General features: G+C 35.6%; 1 long non-coding RNA gene across 11 annotated transcripts in view; it reads right to left on the bottom strand.

The window, feature by feature from the left end:
- LOC123617868 (uncharacterized) overlaps positions 1–20894 on the bottom strand; it is a 150872-nt gene that overhangs the window by 64546 nt on the left and 65432 nt on the right. The window lies entirely within an intron of this gene.

The following is a 20894-nucleotide window of genomic DNA, read 5'->3' as shown; positions in this document are numbered from 1 at the left end:
GTATTGGCGACAAAAGTTATATTAAAAACCAAAAAATAATCTCCTTCTTCTGATTAGACTTAGAACACAGGCTATCTAGTTTTTAATAGTTTAAGAAGGACTGTAAAAACTTTCAGTCATGCGATTGACTCAGAACACTAGTCGTATTGTTTATTAGTAACAGGAAATAAAATTATTTTATACTATTAATGATACACATAAAAATAACTGAGTATATGGTAGTTAACCCTAAATCGTAACCAATTCATACAAATCTATCGATCATCATTAATTCATTGAAGAAATGCTAATTACCAAAGAATCATTAGAAATTTAAATATTATGTTTAATCTCATCCAAACAATTTCTATTGTAGGTAAAGGAAATGAGACTCAGCCCATACTGTGCAGATAATTAGAAGTGCTGCTGTGACCAGGATATAGGTTTCTGATTCTTAAACTAAAGCTCTTTTCATCCTGTTAGGGGGTCTGCACTCATTTTACATTCTTCAATCTCTAAGTATAAATTTAAGAGTGTCTAAAATTTTACCAGTCCCCTGAATCAATGTTAATTTGCCTTTAGTGTGTGTGTGTGTGTGTGTGTGTGTGTGTGTGTATAAGTGGAAAGGTCAAATATTTATTGGTGATTCCCATAGTCCCTTGATCACACTCATGTGAAATATAATGCAAAATAATATAATATTAAATAATTAAATATTAAAATAAATATAATGAAAAAAATTATATTCCATACTGCTAAGCCCCTCAGTAATTTGTGTTAATCAAATTGAAGGAAATTGTTCCTTATAAACTACACCAAAAGTATTCTAAAATAATTCAAAGAAAATTACATATTCCCCTTCTAAGATAAAAGGCAAGATAAAATCAAGACAGCGGGTGTGGTCTACATGAGAAAAGGTTGGAAAATGGGGTGCCCCCATTTAGAGCCCCTGGGAACAACTGAATTCCTTAGATGCAGTTCTGTTGGGAAAAAGAGTCATAGGGTATACACAATTAGAGATTTCCCCTCTACCCCCACCTTGGGCCAGCATTCTATACATAAAACACCTCTGTGCCAAGGAATGCCAAGTGACGTCAAAGCATTCTTCATAGCACGTCTGTACTGTCGGGAAGGAGCACATAGCACAGCAGAGAAACTCTGGCCAAATTAGGAGACATAAAGGTAAAATTCTTCTTTTCCCAGACTTTCTAGATAAAGGTGACATTTGAACGTGGGAAGTTGAAGGTCAGTTTGTACTAGATACACTGCATGCACTGGTTGCTTTGTTGGAGTATAAGTTATAGTCCTCCGAGTTGTGAGAGTTTATGACAACCAGAAAGGACCTTCTAACATAATACTACATGCAATCAAAGGTGAGTATATAAGCTGTGGGGGAAATGAGCAAGAGAAACTAGAACAGGAAAGGATGAAGATGGGAGCAATGCTGGATTTGACTGGAAATGAATCAAGCCAGTAAACAGAGGGCAGCTTCCTCTCTAATAATAAACTATTTGGCACGATTAAAAGGCCACTAACCCAGACTCTGAAACCTATTTTAAGCAACATCTTACCATCTTTGGAGAGCATGGTAAGTGAAAATGAATGAAGTTCTACTTAGAAGTACGTAGCAGCACCAGTAGGAAAAGTTAGTAAGTATTCTCTTTGTATTATGAAGTCATCTAGCACAAGGAAGTGTGGAATTTGCAAGGGGTGTGTCTACTTTTAAAGATTATTTAGATATATTAAATTGTCTCTTATAGTGCCTATTCATTTCTCAGTGATGAACACTGATGAATATCTTGTGTCCTCCTACTGCCCAATAAAGTAACTAGGAAAAGGGCGAAATGCAGAATCACTCTCTATTGCCAAACACTTAGATGTGTTTCTGGCTCTTCTCTAGGACTGAAGCTTAAGGACTGACTGGTTATCAGTGTTTCATTACAGCACAGACATGAAGGGTAGGAGAAGCGGTTTCCCATAGTGAGACTGTTAAAGGGGAGGAAATATAGAGAGGCTCTGAAGTATACAAACGAGGTGATCTGCTGGAGGGAAGGCAGGGGAACAGAACCTAAGGAGCTCAATAACTAGATACCAGTGTAGGCAGATTACCCCCAGCTTACAGTTATTACTTCAAGGTTCCCCTAGGGCTGAGAGTCAAAAAACTGAGTTCCAGTCTACTTCTATTACTTGACTTAATACAAAACATTCAATATTTATGTTATTTATTCCACTCTGGGTTAAAGAAAGAAAATTAAAATTTATTGAATGCCTACTTACTATGTTTCAGTTACTTTCCCTACAACAACCTTGCAAATCAACAATTGTCTATACTTCATGGACAAAATTGAGGCTTAGAGAAGTTTTTTCAAACTTACTCAAATTCACATAGCTGTCATGCAGTCAAGTGGCAAAGTCAGATCCCACTCACTCAAAAGCCCAGGTGTCTTCTACTCCCTTGGTCTACCTAACACAGAAAACTAATGCCCAGAGAGCATACATCAAGTGCTGGTTTCCCTTACTTTCTTTCCTCTAAAAATCAGCTTATGTCTCTTCTTTTAGATAGATGGATAGATAGATAGATAGATAGATAGATAGGCAGACAGACAGATAGATAATTTTTGAATTTTTTAAATGTCAAAGTCTTCGCCATACCTCACTCAGCAGTTATCTTTTTTTCTCTTTTGTTAGGAGGGCTTTAATAAGACAGTAATTCAATCATCCTTCTTCTTCCTCTAATTCTCAAGGATGAACTATGTCAGCTCTGATGTTGTTTGTTGAATTGCTTGGCTGGCTGGGTGTCTTAAAACCCAATCAACCAGTACACAAAAAAACCACATCTCATTTACACTAATTCATTCCAAGAAGTATTAAAGTGCATTGAAGAAATTATTCCATTTGGTGCAATTTCAGGGCTGGACGAAGGTTATGGTGTCTCCCAAAGTGCACCACATAAGCCCTAGGTTTGAATATTTGGGGGAGTAGAGGAATACCCAATAGCCTTTATTTTCCAGCAACATTATTATCTTGTTCCTATTGCTTTTTTCTTCCAAATTTTTGCTCCACTCTTCCTAATACCTTTCCATTTTGTCAGGCTTAGCTAGCCAAGCCTGTAAGAACAAATGTTCGAGCTCCATCTATGGGTGACAAAATACTTGTATTTCTACAGATCTCCAACAAGTAATCTGAGAATGTGGGCTAGGCTGATCAGCAATCCCTCTCTGATTAGTTTGATGACAGAATCCAGATGATCTAGGTAATGTGGGTGTTGTCAATGCAATATCAGGGTCACTTGTCTACTCATTCATTCATTGGAGGGAAGCTAATAACTACTTAGTTGACAGACATTATACCTGGCACTGAAGTTACGGATATGAGAAAGCCACTGTCCCTGTGCTTTAGGAGTTTACATATTCATCAGGGAGACCAACATATGAGAAAGCAAAAAATATGAATATTCTGGCAAGTGCTGTAATAGACATGATCAAGGGACTGTGTTTGCAGTGAAGTAATCAACTGATTTTAACTCTGATTAAAAGTGAAGAAACAGGATTCAAAGGAGTCTTAAGAGGATAATTCTGCAATGGGTCTCCAGAAATGGCCAGGAATTATCCAGGATTGCTTGGGAGACTACCCCAGGAATATATATTTTTAAATGTGTGTAAAGTCTTAAAGTAAGAAAGACCATGGTAAGCTAAGGGAATGTGAAAATACTTCAGCATAGGTAAGACACAGGTTGTACGTGGCGGCATCAAGAAAGGATGTCAGAACAATAGGTTGGATCACAATGAACTTTGCAAGCCTTGCTAAGAACTTTAGTCTTTAAGAAATGAAGAACCATCAAAGGGCTTTTGTAAAATCACATTTCACAGTTTTTTTGTGGTTTTGTGGGGCTTGTGTGTGTGTGTGTGTGGCAGAGGAGCAAGATTGGGGGTGTGGAGACCAACCTGGCAACTACTACAATAATCCAGGTAAAAGATGACAGAAGTTGCACAGGTACATAAAAGGGGCTGAATGCAGAACGTATTTCTGAGATTTGCGGTTAGATGGTATGTAGTGACTGAGATGAAGGTGCCTGAGATAACCTGCTAGATTTCTGGCTTGAGTCATCAAGTAGACAGAACACATGTGTAGGGAGGGGAAAAAATGAAACTTTGATGAGAGACTAAACTTTGTTGATATTTTCTCTATTTGGCATTAAATTTGGGTCAGGCCATTGGTCATATATAGAAACCTACAAGTTCAAAAGTGACCAACAGGCTATCCCTAGTCTACTAATGTGGCTCACTTGGCCAGCGCACCACTGGCTCACAATATTTAAAATACAAATTAGTTAACAGTGTTTTGAAATTGGGGGATCATACACACACACACACACGCACACAGAAGTCCATGGATTTCTGTTTTCTCTTAAGCCAAATATCCAGCCTGGGCCAACATCCCCCTCTTAACAATCAGCCAGATCTGGGTAGCTGTGATCTCACTTTGCAAACCAGTTCATGAAAGTTTCCATCACACTTGAATGTCTCCCCCACACTGAAACCAGCTTTATTCACTTCGGGCTTTACATGGATTGTTCCATTGAATAATCACATTCATTTTGGAAACTGGGTATTATTATCCTCATTTTATGGTTGATGAAACTCATTAACTGTTTTTGTATTTGTGTTTGTTTGATGAGAGGGAAGAGAAAAAGAAAGGACAGTATAAAAGAGTCTTAGTGGTCAATGTTAAAAGAATTTCACAGCTGAAGAGGACACCGAAGATTATCTAGGTCAATGGCTATAAACCTTTTGTTGTTGATGTTTTTATTGTTTCAAACTATTTACGCATCTCTTTCCCAAGTGCCATCCCATCAAAAAATGCACACGCCTACCTACACAAAATTTTTTTCCTATAATTTCAAGGACTTCTCAGACACTCTAAAGTCTGCTTGTAGATACAGATGGATTAGGAACCCTATGATAACCCTTTTATTTATTATTTGTGGAATGTTAATCCCAATCTCACACAATTAAGAAGTATTAACTGTTTAATCAGAACACTGTTGGCAACCAAATCCCAGCCCGGTGCTGCTTCTACCATATTCTGTTGTTTATTGGAAACAGAACAAAAGGGAAATGAATTCATGTCAGTGTAGACAGAGGTTGAAGAACTCAACATGAGAGTCCAGCTTTCTAACTAGTCTCAATATTTTTCTTATTTTTTTTTATTATTGGCATGTTACATAAACATGTAAGCCTACTAGTACAAGTCAATTTATTACCATAAAAAACACGTTAAAATTATCCTCACCTCTATTAATCATATGCATAAAGCTTACTGTACACATCATTACTAGTTCATAGAATGCATTCTTTCAACAAAAACATACCACAGAGTAACAGAAAGTGCTTTTTAAAATAACTTTAATAATGAAGTAATAGGAAAACACATTTCCTTTTAAAAATTAGAATATTTGTATAGCTACAGTCCTTTCTGACCTTCATCCCAAATTCAGTCCTTTTCCTCCTTCTCCAGAGATAATCCCTAGGAAGTTGAGTTTAAGTCCTTCCAGACACCTTAAAGATATTTTTACACACATAAACTGGTACACAGAGAACATATTTTACGTTTAGCATGCATTTTTATACAAAAGATGTCATATTGCACTTACATTTTCTGCATTATACATTTTTTCACCAATAAGTTTTGGAGATGTTGATTTATATAAATCAAATTCATCTTTTAATTGCTATAGAATTCTATGATGTAGACATACTGAATTTTATTTAGCCATTCATCTATGAGTTGGCATTTAGGTTGTTTCAGTTTTTCAGTATTGCAAACAATGCTGCAATTAATATCTTACCCTTGTCTCCTTATTGTTAAATTGTGTTGCTATGAACATTGAGGTGCAGGTGTCTTTCTGAATTAGGGTTCCCTCTGGATATATGCCCAGGAGTGGGATTGCCGGGTCATATGGTAAGTCTATTTTTAGTCTTTTGAGGAATTTCCACAATGGTTGCACCGAGCTGCTTTCCCACCAACAGTGTAGGAAGGTTCCCTTTTCTTCACAACCTCTCCAGCCTTTATCGTTTGTGGACTTTTGAATGATGGCCATTCTGACTGGTGTGAGGTGATACCTGTAGTTTTGATTTGCACTTCTCTGATAATTAGTGATACTGAGCATTTTTTCATGTGCCTATTGGTCATTCATATGTCTTCATTGGAGAATTGCTTGTTTAGGTCTTCTGCCCAGTTTTGGATTGGGTTTTTTTTTTCCTTATTAAGTCATATGAGCTGTTTACATATTCTAGAAATCAAGCCCTTGTCAGTATCATCTTTTGAAAATATTTTCTCCCATTCCATGGATTGTCATTTTGTTTTGCTTATGGTTTCCTTTGCTGTGCAAAAGCTTGTAAGTTTAACAGGTCCCATTTGTTTATTTTTGCTTTTATTTCTATTGCTTGGGTAGACTGCCCTAGGAGAACACTGCTGAGATGTATGTGAGATAATGTTTTGCCTATGTTTTCTTCTAGGAGGTTTATTGTGTCTTGTCTTATGTTTAAGTCTTTAAGCCATTTTGAGTTTATTTTGGTGTATGGTGTGAGGGAGTGATCTAGCTTCACTGATTTACATGCTGCTGTCCAGTTTTCCCAACACCATTTGCTGAAGAGACTATCTTTATTCTATTGTATTTTCTTGCCTCCTTTGTCAAAGATTAATTAACCAAAACTTTGTGGGTTCATTTCTGAGACCCCTATTCTGTTCCATTGATTCATATGTCTTGTTTTTGTACCAATACCATGCTATTTTGATGATTACTGTAGCTCTGTAGTATTGTTTGAAGTCTGGGAGGGTTATTCCTTCAGCATCATTCTTTTTCTTCAATAATGCTTTGGCAATTCTGGGTCTTTTGTGATTCCATATAAATTTTAATATGATTTGTTCTAGTTCTGTGAAATATGTCCTGGGTAATTTGATAGGGATGGTATTAAATCTGTAGATTGCCTTGGGCAGTATGACCATTTTAACAATATTGATTCTTCCAATCCAGGAGCAAGGGATATCATTCCATTTTTTTTAAGTCTTCTTTAATTTCCTTAATCAATGTTTTGTAGTTGTCCATATTTAAGTCTTTCACCTCCTTGGTTAGATTTATTCCTAGGTATTTTATTACTTTGGGTGCTATTTTAAAAGGGACTGTTTCTTTACTTTCTTTTCCTGTTGATTCATTGTTAGTGTAAAGAAATGTAACTGATTTTTGGAACACAAGGATGGTTCAACATATGCAAATCAATGTGATACACCACATCAACAAGAGAAAGGGCAAAAACCACATGATCATCTCAACAGATGCAGAAAAAGCATTTGATAAAATTCAACACCCATTTGTGACAAAAACCCTTACCAAAGTGGGTATAGAGGGAACATATCTCTTCATAATAAAAGCTATTTATGACAAACCTACAGCCAGCATAGTACTCAACGGTGAAAAACTGAAAAGCTTCCCACTAAAATCTGGGACAAGACAAGGTTGTCCACTCTCACCACTTTGATTCAACATAGTCTTGGAAGCCCTAGCCACAGCAATCACGCAAGAAAAAGAAATAAAAGGGATCCAAATTGGAAAAGAAGAGGTAAAATTGTCACTATAGAGAGACATGATACTATATATAGAAAACCCTAATAGCTCCAAACAAAAAGTACTAGAACTAATAAGAGAATTCAGCAAGGTAGCAGGATATAAGATTAACATACAAAAATCAGTCTTCTGTCAATTTTTAATTGAATTGTTTTTGCTACTGAGTTGTATAAGTTCTTTATATATTTTGGATGTTAGCCCCTTATTAGATATATGATTTGCCATGAATTGGCTCAGATTTCAGCTACATATTTGTGTTTCGGCAACCAGCCAGTGCTTGAACCCTCCCTGAGCTTGTAGAGGTAGAGCTATGTCCCCTGTTAGCATGCTGAGAATAAGGCTGCTATGGCAAGGCCACACCCCTCCCTCCACATGCGTGTTGACAACGGGGCTCCTCTAGAAGACCTGCTTCCATTGTGTGCATACCCCAGTTGCAACTCAGACCACACTCCGGTCCCTTTGGGCTGTCTCTGCACAGCCAAACTGAGTCCTCTCCAGGTCTGTCTACTGAAGCCCGAGTTTCAGCACCCAGCTGCTGCACACACCAGCAGGCATGTGTCTTGGACTGGGAAGTGCAGCTAAGTGGTAAGGTCCTTATGTGCTGGTCTCTCTCTATCCTGCCTGCCATAAGCTGGCTGCTGCATTCTTCTGATCCTCTGAAACTCCTTATCTGTCCCAGCTGACCCCCTAGGTAGTGAAGGAGGTTCCCAGGGTAAGGAAACTTGGCCTCTTTCACAGCTCCCTTCCAGAGGATGCAGGTTCTGTCCAGATTCCTTTTATTTCCTTTTTATCCTACTGAGTTTTGTGGCAATATTTCTTGCAGCTTTGGTTGTATGAGATCTTCTACAATGTTCAGTAGGAATTCTGTGAAAATTGTTCCACATTTACATGTATTTTTGATGTATGTGTGAAAGAAGGTGAGCTCCACATCCTTCTATTCTGCCATCTTGATCTCCAACTTTCCACATCATTTTTTAACAATTAAAACTTTAAATCACTGGGGGTCAATTTCTCCACACTTCATCCTTGTATTCTAAAGATAAATCAACTTTTCCTATGTATTTATACTTCCATGTGAATTACAGAATAGTTTCGTCAAGATTCTATAGAAAATCCTTCAAAGACTTTTAAAAGAATTGCATTAATTTTTAAATTAATTTTGAGGCAAATGATCACCTTAATATGCTATATATTTCAATTTATTCAGGTTTTCTTTTATGCCCTCCTGTAATTTTTCCCTATGAAGATACATTTTTTTCAATAAGTTTACTTGAGGGCACTCCATATTTTTGTTGTTAATGTACATGGAACTTTTCTATTATATATATATATTTTTTAATTTCAGAACATTTTTTATTAAGTTACAGTCAGTTTACAATGTTGTGTCTATTTCCAGTGTAGAGCACAAGTTTTCAGTTATACATGAACATACATATGTATTTATTGTCTCATTCTTTTTCGCTGTGAGCTACCACAAGATCTTGTATATATTTCCCTGTGCTATACAGTATAATCTTGTTTATCTATTCTACATTTTGAAATCCCAGTCTGTCCCTTCCCACCCCCTGCCCCCTTGGCAACCACAAGTTTGTATTCTATGTCTATGAATTTGTTTCTGTTTTGTATTTATGTTCCTTTTTTTTTTAAGATTCCAAATATGAGCAATCTCATATGGTATCTTTCTTCCTCTTTCTGGCTTACTTCCCTTAGAATGACATTCTCCAGGGACATCCATGTTGCTGCAAGTGGCGTTATGTTTTTGAATTGGCAACTGGTATTATTTAGGAAGATACTGATTTGTTTTTGCTACTTGTGTATTTGCTATCTTGATGCACTCTTATTATCTTTGAATATCTGTTAATTTTGGGGGGTACTGTTTGTCTGAAATTGATAAGTGAATTGTCTACCTTTTCCACATTTGTGCTTCATTTCTTATTTTTTTCTTGTAGTGAAATACACATAACATAAAATTTACCATTTTAACTGATTTTAGGTGTGCAGCCCAGTGGAATTAGTATATTCACATTGTTGTATAACCATCACCACCATCCATCTCCAGAACATTTTCATCTTCCAGAATGGAAACTCTATACTCATTAAAAAATAACTGTCCATCCCCATCCCCCCAATCCCAGACAATAATCATTCAATTTTCTGCCTCCACGGATGTGTAGGTATCTCACGTAAGTGCAATCACACACTGTTTGTCCCTTTGGTTTATTTCACTCAGCATATTGTTTTAAGCTTCATCCATGTTGTGGCACATGTCAAAATTCCATTCCTTTCTAAGGCTGAATAATATTCCATTGCATGTATATACCACGTTTTGTTTGTAAATTCATCTGTCAATGGACATTTGGGTTGTTTCCACATTTTGGCTATTGTGAAAAATGCAGCTATGAACTTGAGTGTGTGCAAATATCTCTTCAAGAACCAGCTTTCAATTCTTTCAGAATCTATCCAGAAGTGGAATTGCTACCTCATTTCTTACTGGTTAGGACTATGAAATATTAGCAGTGATGGCAGGCATCCTTGTCTTATCAGTGGTATAGATCTATAATGTTTTCTAAAAGTTTCTATTACATAACCTCTATCAAATTAAAGAAGTTCCCTTCTATTCCTAGCTTGCCGAGAATTTTCACCGTAAATGAGTTTTGAATTTTATCAGATGCTCTTTTCAGTCTATTGTGATGATAATGAGGATATTCTCCTTTCTTTTTGATTAATTTTATGAATTATATTAATTGATTTTCAAAGGTTGAACTGATCTTGCAATCTTACAGTAAAATTCATTTGGTCCTCATTAAATACATTTGATACTCTCCTAGATTTGACATGCTAATATTTTATTAGGATATTTGCACCTCTGTGTTCATATGTGAAATTAATCTATAGTTTTCTTTTCTTGGGCTTTCACTACCTAATTTTCATGTCAGTGTTATACTAACCTGATAAAGTTGGTTGGGGAATTTTCATTTTCTCTGTGCCCTGGAATAGTTCATATAAAATGTGGATTTCTTGAAGGCTTAGCAAATCTAGCTAAAAAATACTGGACCTCCTCTGGCATTTAGAGCTTAAAGTAGTCAGTCTTTTATAGTTGAAATAATCAGAAAGAATCAGAAATAGGTTTTGGGGGCTAATTTTGGTGGTGTATATTTTCTTAGAAAAGTATCCATTTTATGTACATTTCAATATTATTAGTATTTAGTTGCTCATAATATTTTATTTTAAAATGATTATTTTACCTGTAGTTATTCCTGTTGGTGCTTTTTTTTTTTTTTTTTTTACTATTCTTTAAAGTCGTCTTATGTTTATTTTTCTATTTGTGTTATTATTCTTTTGAAAGAATGCTCATAGTTTGAGGGAGAAATATAATTTTGTGTATCAATTTCTGCTTTATCTTTATTACTCTCTTCATTTTATCTCTTTTGGGTTTGTTTTGCCTTGACTTTTCTACTTTAAAGCTTAGTTTATTTTCTTACATTTTTCTTTGTGTTAATAAATGTACTTAAGGTTATAAATTTTCTGCTGAGTGTTTTATCTTCATCTTATGGATTTTAAATAAACTGCCTTAGTTGTCATTCTATTTAAATATCTTATAATCTCCATTTTTATTTCCTGTGTCTCATGAATTACCTAGAAATATGCTGTTTTCCATTAGTGTGATTTTAACATTTCCAGATGTACAGATTACTTGAATTTTATTTTATCTACCCTTTATTATTGATTTCCTTTTTTTTTTTCATTGTGGTCAGTTACTCTGGTATATGTGATATCCAATTTTTGCACTTCGTTGACGCTTCCTTTGTAACTTAGTATATGGTCAATTTTTATTAATTTTGCATGTGCTATTGAAAATAATACGTATTCTCTGTTGAAAGAAGAAATATATGTGTGTATATATATGCTTGTTAGTTGTATTATTCAAGTCTTCTGTATCTTTTTCACTTAATGATTTTGACTTCTAACAAAGTGTGAAGGTCAACTACTATAATTGTAAATTTATCCATATTTTTCTTTATTTCAATTAGTTCTTACTTTATATACCTTGAAATAAAGTATTAGGGGTTAAAAGTTCTTCACAGACATTTCCTCATGAATTTTCCTTTTACCAATATGTTATGCCTTTAATTACCAATATGTTTCACCTTTAATTCTACTTAATCTGATAATAATTTTAATGTTTTTCTGGCATATCATTTCCACCCTTCTCTTTTATCCTTTATTAATAATTTTATATTAGGCATGTCTCTAGTAAATAATATATAGCTAAATATGAATTATTTATTTATCTAAGCAGAGTTTATACCTGTCAATAAAAAGATTAACCATTCATTTTATCATGGACAAGAAACTACAAAGGAAAAGTATTAAATAAGATGGCAGAAACAAGTCTTACTATTACCATAATTACAAAAATGTAAATAATAGAGACTTTTAGATTTGATAACAACAAAAAGGATTCAACAACATGGTGTCTACAAAAAACATGCTTAAGACAAAGGCATAGAATGGTTGGAAATAAAAGGATTAAAAAATTCAAGCAAATGTGGACCAAAACAAAGCTGGAGTAGAGCTCTTAATATCTAAAATAATATTTTGCAAAATATAATGAACAAAGGAGATATAACTATCAAAATATACATGTACCTAATAATCAGGCTTAAAATGTATCAGACAACTAAAAAAACTACAGGGAGCAATTGATAAATCAATAAAAATGATTTTTAAATTTTAAAATGCTCTATCAGAAACCGATAGCTCAGTCAGGCAAACTCAACCAGTCTTTGGGTTAAAAAAAATAATGAAGAGAATTGAGAAACACTTAAGAATTAATTAGGATGATAATACTGCATGTTAAAATTTGTGGGGCAGAGCTCAACCAGTTCTTAGAGGGATATTTAAAATATTAAATATATTTATCAGGAAAGCAAAGGGTAAAAGCAAATGTGCCAAACATCTAGCTGAAGGCATAAGAATAGAGCATGATGGAATAAAAGAATAGATATAAAGTCAGAAATCAATGAAATAAAGAACAAAAGGGATGGGGATTAATTTTAAAAAGCTATTTCTTTGAAATTATTAATAAAATGGACAGACTTCTGCCAAGGCTGATCAAACACTAAAAACAATTAGATACAAATATAGCAAATATATAAAAGAAGACATGACCACGGAACACAAGCTAACACATTTGAAGACTTACATTAAAAGGATATATTCATAGAAAAAATATAGATTGCCATAATTGATCCAAGAATAGATAAATTCAGTAGGCAAAAAAAAATAGGAAAAGTTTTAAATAATAATCCAAAGTCTTCTCTTCCTACCTTTAAAACAATCACAACCAGATTATAAGTGAGTTCTACCATAATTTTAAGCAGTTTGTATTTTATACAAATTCTTTCAGAAAAGATGAAGAGTAAAAGCCACCTAGCTAATTTTATAATATAGTATAATATTGATTCTAAAACTAGATGTGAGCATTACAATAAAAGAATAATCCCATTTCCATTTAACATATAAAAGTATATTTTAAAATCCTAAATAAAATATTAGGTAATCATATCAGACAGCACATTTAAAAATAATATCATGATTAACCAAGGTTTATACCAGGAATGAAAAAGTAATTCAAACTCAGAAAACCTACCTTTGTAATTTGCCACATTAATATGCTCAAAGGGAAAAATAATCTGTTTATCTCAATAAAGCAGAAAGTGTATTTGATAAATCCCAATGCATATCAGAGATAAACACTCAAACTAGAAATAGATGGGAAGTTTATCAACTTGGCAAAGATTATACATCAAAACCTTACAGTATACCTCATAGCTAAAGAAGAAACTTTAGAGCATTCCTTTCAGAAGTAAAATCAGGGACAACATCACTATTAGAGTTTAACAAAGTATGAGGTATCCTCCCCATGGCTATAAGCAAAAACAAACAAGTAACAAGTACACTGATTGGGGAAAAAATAGAAAAGACTCACTATTTGCAGATGATATGATCCTCTAGCTAGAAAAACCCCACAAAATCAGCAAATTATGACAATTAATAAGATAATTCAGCACATTTATGAGTAAGATCAACTTAAAAAATTAAAAGCATTTTTTTTCTCACCAACAGTAACCAGTCAAAAATGTATTAAAAAATACAAGGTATCACTCAGACAAGGAACAAAATACTATATAACCAGAAATTAGTGACAATACAGAACACCTTCATGGAGAAAAATTTTAATCTAATAAAGAACATAGGAGGTCATGTGAATAAATGAAGAGATATTCCACCTCTTGATTGTGGTGACAATATTCTAAACATATCAGTTTATCCCATATTAATCTATAAACTTAATACAATCACAGATACCTCAAATATTTTAAAATTTTTTTCAGAAATTTAAATAACTCTGTCAAAAATTTTTTTAGAAGAATAAAGATCTGTGAATAAGTAAGTCAATATTTTTAAAAAAGAACAGGAAGACCATGTCGTACTAGGTATTAAGAAACATCACAATCATAATAATCAGAGTGATTTATTGCAACAATACACAAATCACTGAAACATAATGGAGATCTTAGAAATATACGCTTGCTTAAATGGGAACTTAATACACAATAAAGTGGGCACCACATATCAATGGGAAAAGGACAGATTTTTTAATAGATGGAGTTGCAAATCCAGCCCACACTATAGATTAACTAAAATTGAATCTTTATGTACAACTACATCAAAAGCAGACTGCAAATGCAATAAATATCTGAATGTGAAACATAAAACAATAAAGTAAATAGAAGAAAATACAGGAAGATGTATTTGTAATCTCAGGGTAGAAAAGGACATTATAGACCCAACTTTATATACACACAACATTTAAAAAATAATGATTATTTTTATGACAACATAAGTAAAGCTGTCTGTTCAGGGAAAGGGGCCATGACAAAGTTAACAGGTAACAGATTGGGAGAAATTATTTGCAATGTCTACATCCAACAATGGACTAATATAAGAATATATAATGAACTCCTTCAAGTCAAAAAACAATTAACATAAAAATGGGAATGTGTTTGAACAGGTAATCAAAATACTTTAGAAACATACACAGAGATGCTCAAACTTATTAATCAGGGAAACACAAATGGAAAAAACAGTGAACTAGACTAGATAATGAGGTGTTGGCTGGGGTGCATGTGGGTTTAGGAAGTGCTTCTGGTAGGAAAATACAGTAGTGCAGCTGTTTCAAAGAGCACCCTCAGTATTTAGTCAAATCAAGCATACACATACCCTAAAACCAGGCAACTCTACTTCTGTGTTTGGAGCCTGCAAAGCACACTTCTCAGAGATCCATAATGGATATAAGAGGGTGTTATTCATGATGCTGTTTTTGTGCTGGGGAACTGGAAGCAAACTGAGTGTCCATTACTGGGGAAGGACACAGTATACTGAGTAGGGGCACAACATGGCTCAGTCACAAGTAGCGGATGGATATACACAGAGCAGGATGGATGCTAAGTGAAAAAGGTAAGAAACACAATGAGATTTACCACATACAGCTCTACACAAAAGAAAAGTACACAAAATAACAATGGATATTTTAAAGAACTTATACAAATTAAGAAATACATGGTAAACTCATTAGAATAATTGTCTGGTAGGGGAGAGACAGAGGAATGGGAGTAAAAGTTAATCAATCAATCAGTAATTCCAAAAAATATCTGTACAGACCAATAGTGATAATACGCCATGAAGTGAAGAACATGATTGACTCAAATCTCTACAACTGGAACTTTTTAAAAAAAATAGACTTTGGTGTCCTGGGTGTTGATGCTCTCAAGTCAGCAAAAAGTCTGGGCTCAAAGTCTATGAAATGTAATTGTATAAGATCATAACACTGTCTGTGAGGAGGCGAGAACATCTCAGGAAAGGTGAAGCACGGGAGAGAATGAAGACCTAAGAAAAAACGGATTCTGGAACTCTGACTTCAGAAGATAAAAGGAAAGTTAGTTAGACAAGGGAAAATCAAATCCTTTTCTAAATAGGAGCCATGCTTAGGCTGCCGGGTAGCTTCCAATGTTGAACAGGGCAGGGCCACAGACACACACTCCTCTTTCTGTAGAGGCTCCTACAGACAGCCCTCTAACATCCTCAGGCAGGTCCCTACCCTTGCTCACAAAAGAATGTAGCCTTAAAAAAAAAATTACAGTTTGACGAATATAGGTTCAGTCCTCAGTCTGGAGGGAAAGGGAAGCCATGAAAGCATTTGTAGGGAGGGCCTGGTTCTCCTCCTCCTCCCCTTTCTCTATTATCACTCTTTCTGTAACATGCCCTGGTTATTTTGCTTTTTTTCGCATTTATTATAAATGTAGAACACAGTAAAAAGCAAACAGCAATTGTATCAGTTAGCTCTACTCCCATCTGAAGTAACAGAAAAATTCAACTCAAACTTTATTAAATGAAAAAAGGAATTTATTGGTTCACGTGATGGAAAAGTCCTGCATGGGTCTTGCAGACAGTACTCCCTCCAAGGTATGGAGGGTTATCATCAGGGTTGAGGGAGTCTCTCAATTTCTACCTTTGCTTTTCTCTCTGCGGACTCCAGTTTTGGAGTCATACTGTTGTGAACTGCTGCAGCAGCTCAGCCTATATGCTTCCAGGCTCAACTCTCAAGGTGTCAGGGGTCAGGGTGGGGGGACACTGAATGCTGTTTCTTTACTGTTGGTCCCCCCAGTGTCCTGAGATTCACTCTGCCTTAGTCAGCCCAGGTTACATGCTCATCCACTGTTGCCCAGTAAAACTCAGACACATTCTTCACCTCGGAGTCAAAGCAAGATCCTCCGCCCCGCTCCAACCACATGCAGTAAGAATGGGAAATGGATGAATTCCCACATGAAAATCAGGGACTGTTGCAGAAGGTAGGATGTATACAAGGGAGGTAAAAAATAAATGTACCCGGAGTAATTTCACCAAGTTATTTAGTATTCACATTTATCATTCACTATTTCCCTGAAGCTACTCTTTTCCTAAAACAGATGAAAACCTTCTCCTTGGTCTCCCAGAGTTAGTAAAGGAACCCAACAGATCACCCAGCCCCCTGAAGGACTTTCAATAATTTCCATATTCTCACGGGGTCAAATCTTGAAGGAAAAGAAAAAAGATATACCTCCTGCTTTTCTCTATTGAAGAAAAAACACCCACATGTAACAATCAAATCAGAATAAGAGTGCATCACACTGAGTTACCAATTCTGTTAAGATTTCATAATAACATAATACTAATAATTGCCATTTATTGAACACCTGCTATAATGTCAAGCAAAATGCCAGAACATTGACATATAATTCACTTAATACCCTTGACAACCATGCAAATTATATATTATTATCCTTACTTTAAGGATAAGGAAACAAGAGTCAGAGAGATTAAGAAACTTACTCAATATCACAGAGCTGGTACGTGGAGGAGCCAGGAGTCAAAGTCAAGTCTGCAAGACTTGTTGAGACTGGGTTCTCAACACTTTGCCATGGACTTGGGGATATGGGCATCAACTAGGGCACTGATATTGTGAACGTACTGTCATTTCAATTCAATCCTTTCATGTACCTCATTTGAAAAGTTCTTATAATTAGGATTTCATGGGGAAAAATGAAATGATTAGTTGAGGATTACTAAATCCATACTATAAAAAGAACTGCAATAGATTTCTTTGAATTGCTTTAAGCATAGATATATATAAAATGCTGCCAGAGTATACTTTGCAAGTGTAACTGATGGTTTGGTTAAAAAAAAGATACTGAGTTAAGAAAGTAGAATCCAGGAAATATGAGTTAAAATGACTAAACACAAATTGAGGACAAAAACTACTTCAATTTCTCAAGGATTGCCATAGAAGAGCAGAAACATCATCCTGAAAAAAGCCAAAGGTAGAAGCTAGGTTCCAGACTAACACATTGGCTTGAGAGTCAACATTCTGGGATGCCAAGGAAATTATGTCTGACCTGGCCCTGGGGGATCTGCCCCAAGTTATCAGGATATCCTAAAGGAAGATAAATGCCTTGAAATGAATGCTCTTAGAAACTGAAAAAATCTGGTCATACTTTAGGCAGTGCTGGTAAAACTAGTAAGAAATGTTGGTGGGGCAACAGTCTAGCTCAATGTCCACAAGATCTCCACTGATGAGGAAATCTACAAGGTTGAAAGTGCATCATTGGTCTCATAAAGTCACTTTAAGGAACTGGAAGCCTTGGATCACACGGTGTCTTCTGGACATGCGGTAGTTTAGAGTCCCGAATCGTTGTTTTTAATTTTTGCTGTAAGCAGAAATTGTAAATAAGATACCAGTATAACTCCAGAGTGGTTCTGATGTTCACTTTCTGAACCCGTAAGTCCCCAGACTATTATATTTTGCAAACCTTCTGGTCCCACAGCTAAGACACATACATTATTCTGGAACATCCCCCGACTACATCTAGGTTAGACGGGTGCGGTGTAGTCAAAGTCTGGAGCGAGGCTACAATAATAATCATGGAGATTATCAATCAAACATCTGCCTAATCTACAGGGTGTAGGTGGTGAATTATTATGGATGAACTCCAAGAGGGGAGGAACTTGCAAGGGGGGACTAAAGTCCAAGTTGATAAAATGTGGTTGCAAAGCAGACAGAGGGGTCTTCAGACTGGCAGTTTAGTGAGATTCCCCTGTCACCTAGAACAAACAGTGACTTTCAGCAGGAAGGGACGTTCCTCAAAGTTCAGGAGTCAGCATCAGGTCACCTATTCTGCTAACGTGGCTTTGATCCCTCTTAGTTGTGAAAACTAGGTCTCTCCCTAGTTCCTGACCTGTGAGGGTCCCATGTTAGGAGCGCATCTTTGTTTTTCTGCCTTCTCTACTTCCAAAATTAAAACCCTGACCTGAAAGAGGAGCCCTAAAAGCCTGCTGTCTCCTAACTGGCGTTGTTGATAGCAGCTCCCATCGCCTTCCCACTTAAATCTCCTGTTCCTGGATTCTCTATCATTGAGTTTGTCCACCTTTCAGGACCTACTTTACTGAGGTTGTCCCTCCCTAACCCGTCTTCTACACCAGCTGTTGCCAAAACTCTCACCTATTGCTTCTTGTTCTTTGCCCTCCTTCAATTTCCATGTGCAAAGCAATGTCAAGCTCTAATTCTGAAAAGTCTCTTCCCTTAGGTCCCACTGCCAACACCTTGATCTGAAACCTTATCATCTCCCCTCCTTTTTCAAATTGCCTGCATCCTTGCCTATATCAACGTCAATTCACCATCCATATTCTTAAGAGTTATTTTTACTAAATAAAAATCTGATCCCGTCACTTTTCTACTTAAAAATTCTTCAGTTGTTCTCCAGTGTAAATAAGATAACATCACCTGACTTAGCATGATTTTTGAGGCCTTTCCATGCGGCCTTTCAGGTCAATCTTCCCATGTTCTGTCCCACACAATCCAATAAATGCATTCTTTAAAGCTGAACTCAAATATCACCTCCTCTTCATCTCTCTAACAGAAAATGAGCTAAAATAAACAAGTAGGATTATATTAAACTAGAGCTTCAAATAATAAACTGAAAAGGTAACCTACAAGATGGGACAAAATATTTACAAACCATACATTTGATAAAGGGTTAATACCAAAAATATATAAAGAACTCATACAACTCAATAGAAAAAAATAAATAATTCAATTTAAAAATGGTCAAAGAATCTGAACTTTTTTTTTCCAAAAGACATATACATGGCCAATAGGTACATGAAAAAGTGCTCCACATCACTACTCATTAGAGAAATGCAAAGCAAAACCACGATGAGCTATCACTGGCACCTGTTAGGATGACTACTATGAAAAAGATAAGAAATAAATTTTGAGGATGTGGAGAAAAGGCAACCCTTACACACTGTTGGTAGGAATGTAAATTGGTGCAACCACTATGGAAAACAGATGGCAGTTCCTAAAAAAACTGAAAATAGAACTACCATATGATCCAGCAATCCCACCCCTAGGTATATATTTAAAGGAAATGAAATCAGTATCTCGAAGAGAGATCTACAGTCTCATATTCATTGCAGCATTATTCATAATACCAAGATATGAAAACAAATTAAATGTACTTCAACACATGAATGGATTATGAAAATATGATATGCTTTATATATGTAACATATTTAATATATAAATATTCCATTATATATATATATTTTCCATTATGATGGAAGCTTTTTCAGCCATTTTCAGGAAAAGAAGGAAATCCTGCAATTAGTAATAATATGGATGAACCAGGAGGACATTATGGTAAATGAAATATGTAAGGCAAGGAAAGACCAATATTGTATGTTATCACTTAAAAAAAAGTTGATTTCAAAGAAAGAATGGTGGCTGCCAGGAGTTGGAAAGTAGGAGAAATAGGGAAAATGGGGAGATGCAGGTCAAAGAGTACATATTCACAGATGTAAGAGGAATGAGCCCTGAGGATCTAATGTGCAGTGTGGCGATTACAGTTAATACGGTACTGTATACCTGAGAGTTGCTGAGGGTAGATCTTAAGTGTTCTCACCATACACACACAAAAAGAGGAGATACATGTGTTAATTATCTTGATCTTGGTAATCATTCCACATTGTATATTTATATCAGATCAACACACTGTGCACTGAATATATACAATATATTTGTCAATTATTCCTCAATAAAGTTTGGGGAAAAGTTAAAAAGTAGAAGAAGATGAGTTGCTTCCTCATTTATCTTTCCATAAATGATTTATAAATACCTTTATTATAACACAGATCACATTGTTTACACCTCTGTTTTTAGATTATGAAACCTGTGAGGACAGGGAGCATGACTTCTTCCTTGATGGTCCGTGACAGGCATGATGACCGGTGAGTAGTTGGCTGGTAACAAATGTTTGTTGAATGAATGAATGATCCCTGAATTCTGTGACCTGTTCTTCATCTGAACTTCCCTCTGGCACCTGCAGAAATTTTCCCTCCAGAATACACGCTAATCTAACTATCTGTCTATAATATCCCTACATATTAGGGAGCAGGTAGGAAGGAGAGTAGGAGTTTATTCCAAGTTCTAGCCCCTCTGATCTTCCACATTCTCCTGTAATCACGGGCCTTCTCCAGACCCTGTGGGAACAGGTGACAGTGGTGAAGTCTGGCCATAATGACTATCGTGTCTCTGTCCTAGCTTGCTCCTGGATTCTTTTTTTCCAGTTTCCTAATGCTGCAGCATCTGTCACCGAAACTCACTGTTTCTATGGGATGTGGAATGGTGACA

Source organism: Camelus bactrianus, chromosome 21 (assembly GCF_048773025.1).
Source record: "Camelus bactrianus isolate YW-2024 breed Bactrian camel chromosome 21, ASM4877302v1, whole genome shotgun sequence".
In the NCBI taxonomy this organism is placed as follows: Eukaryota; Metazoa; Chordata; class Mammalia; order Artiodactyla; family Camelidae; genus Camelus; species Camelus bactrianus.
Note: the sequence above shows the minus strand (reverse complement) of the source record. Positions and strands in the feature narration are given on the sequence as shown.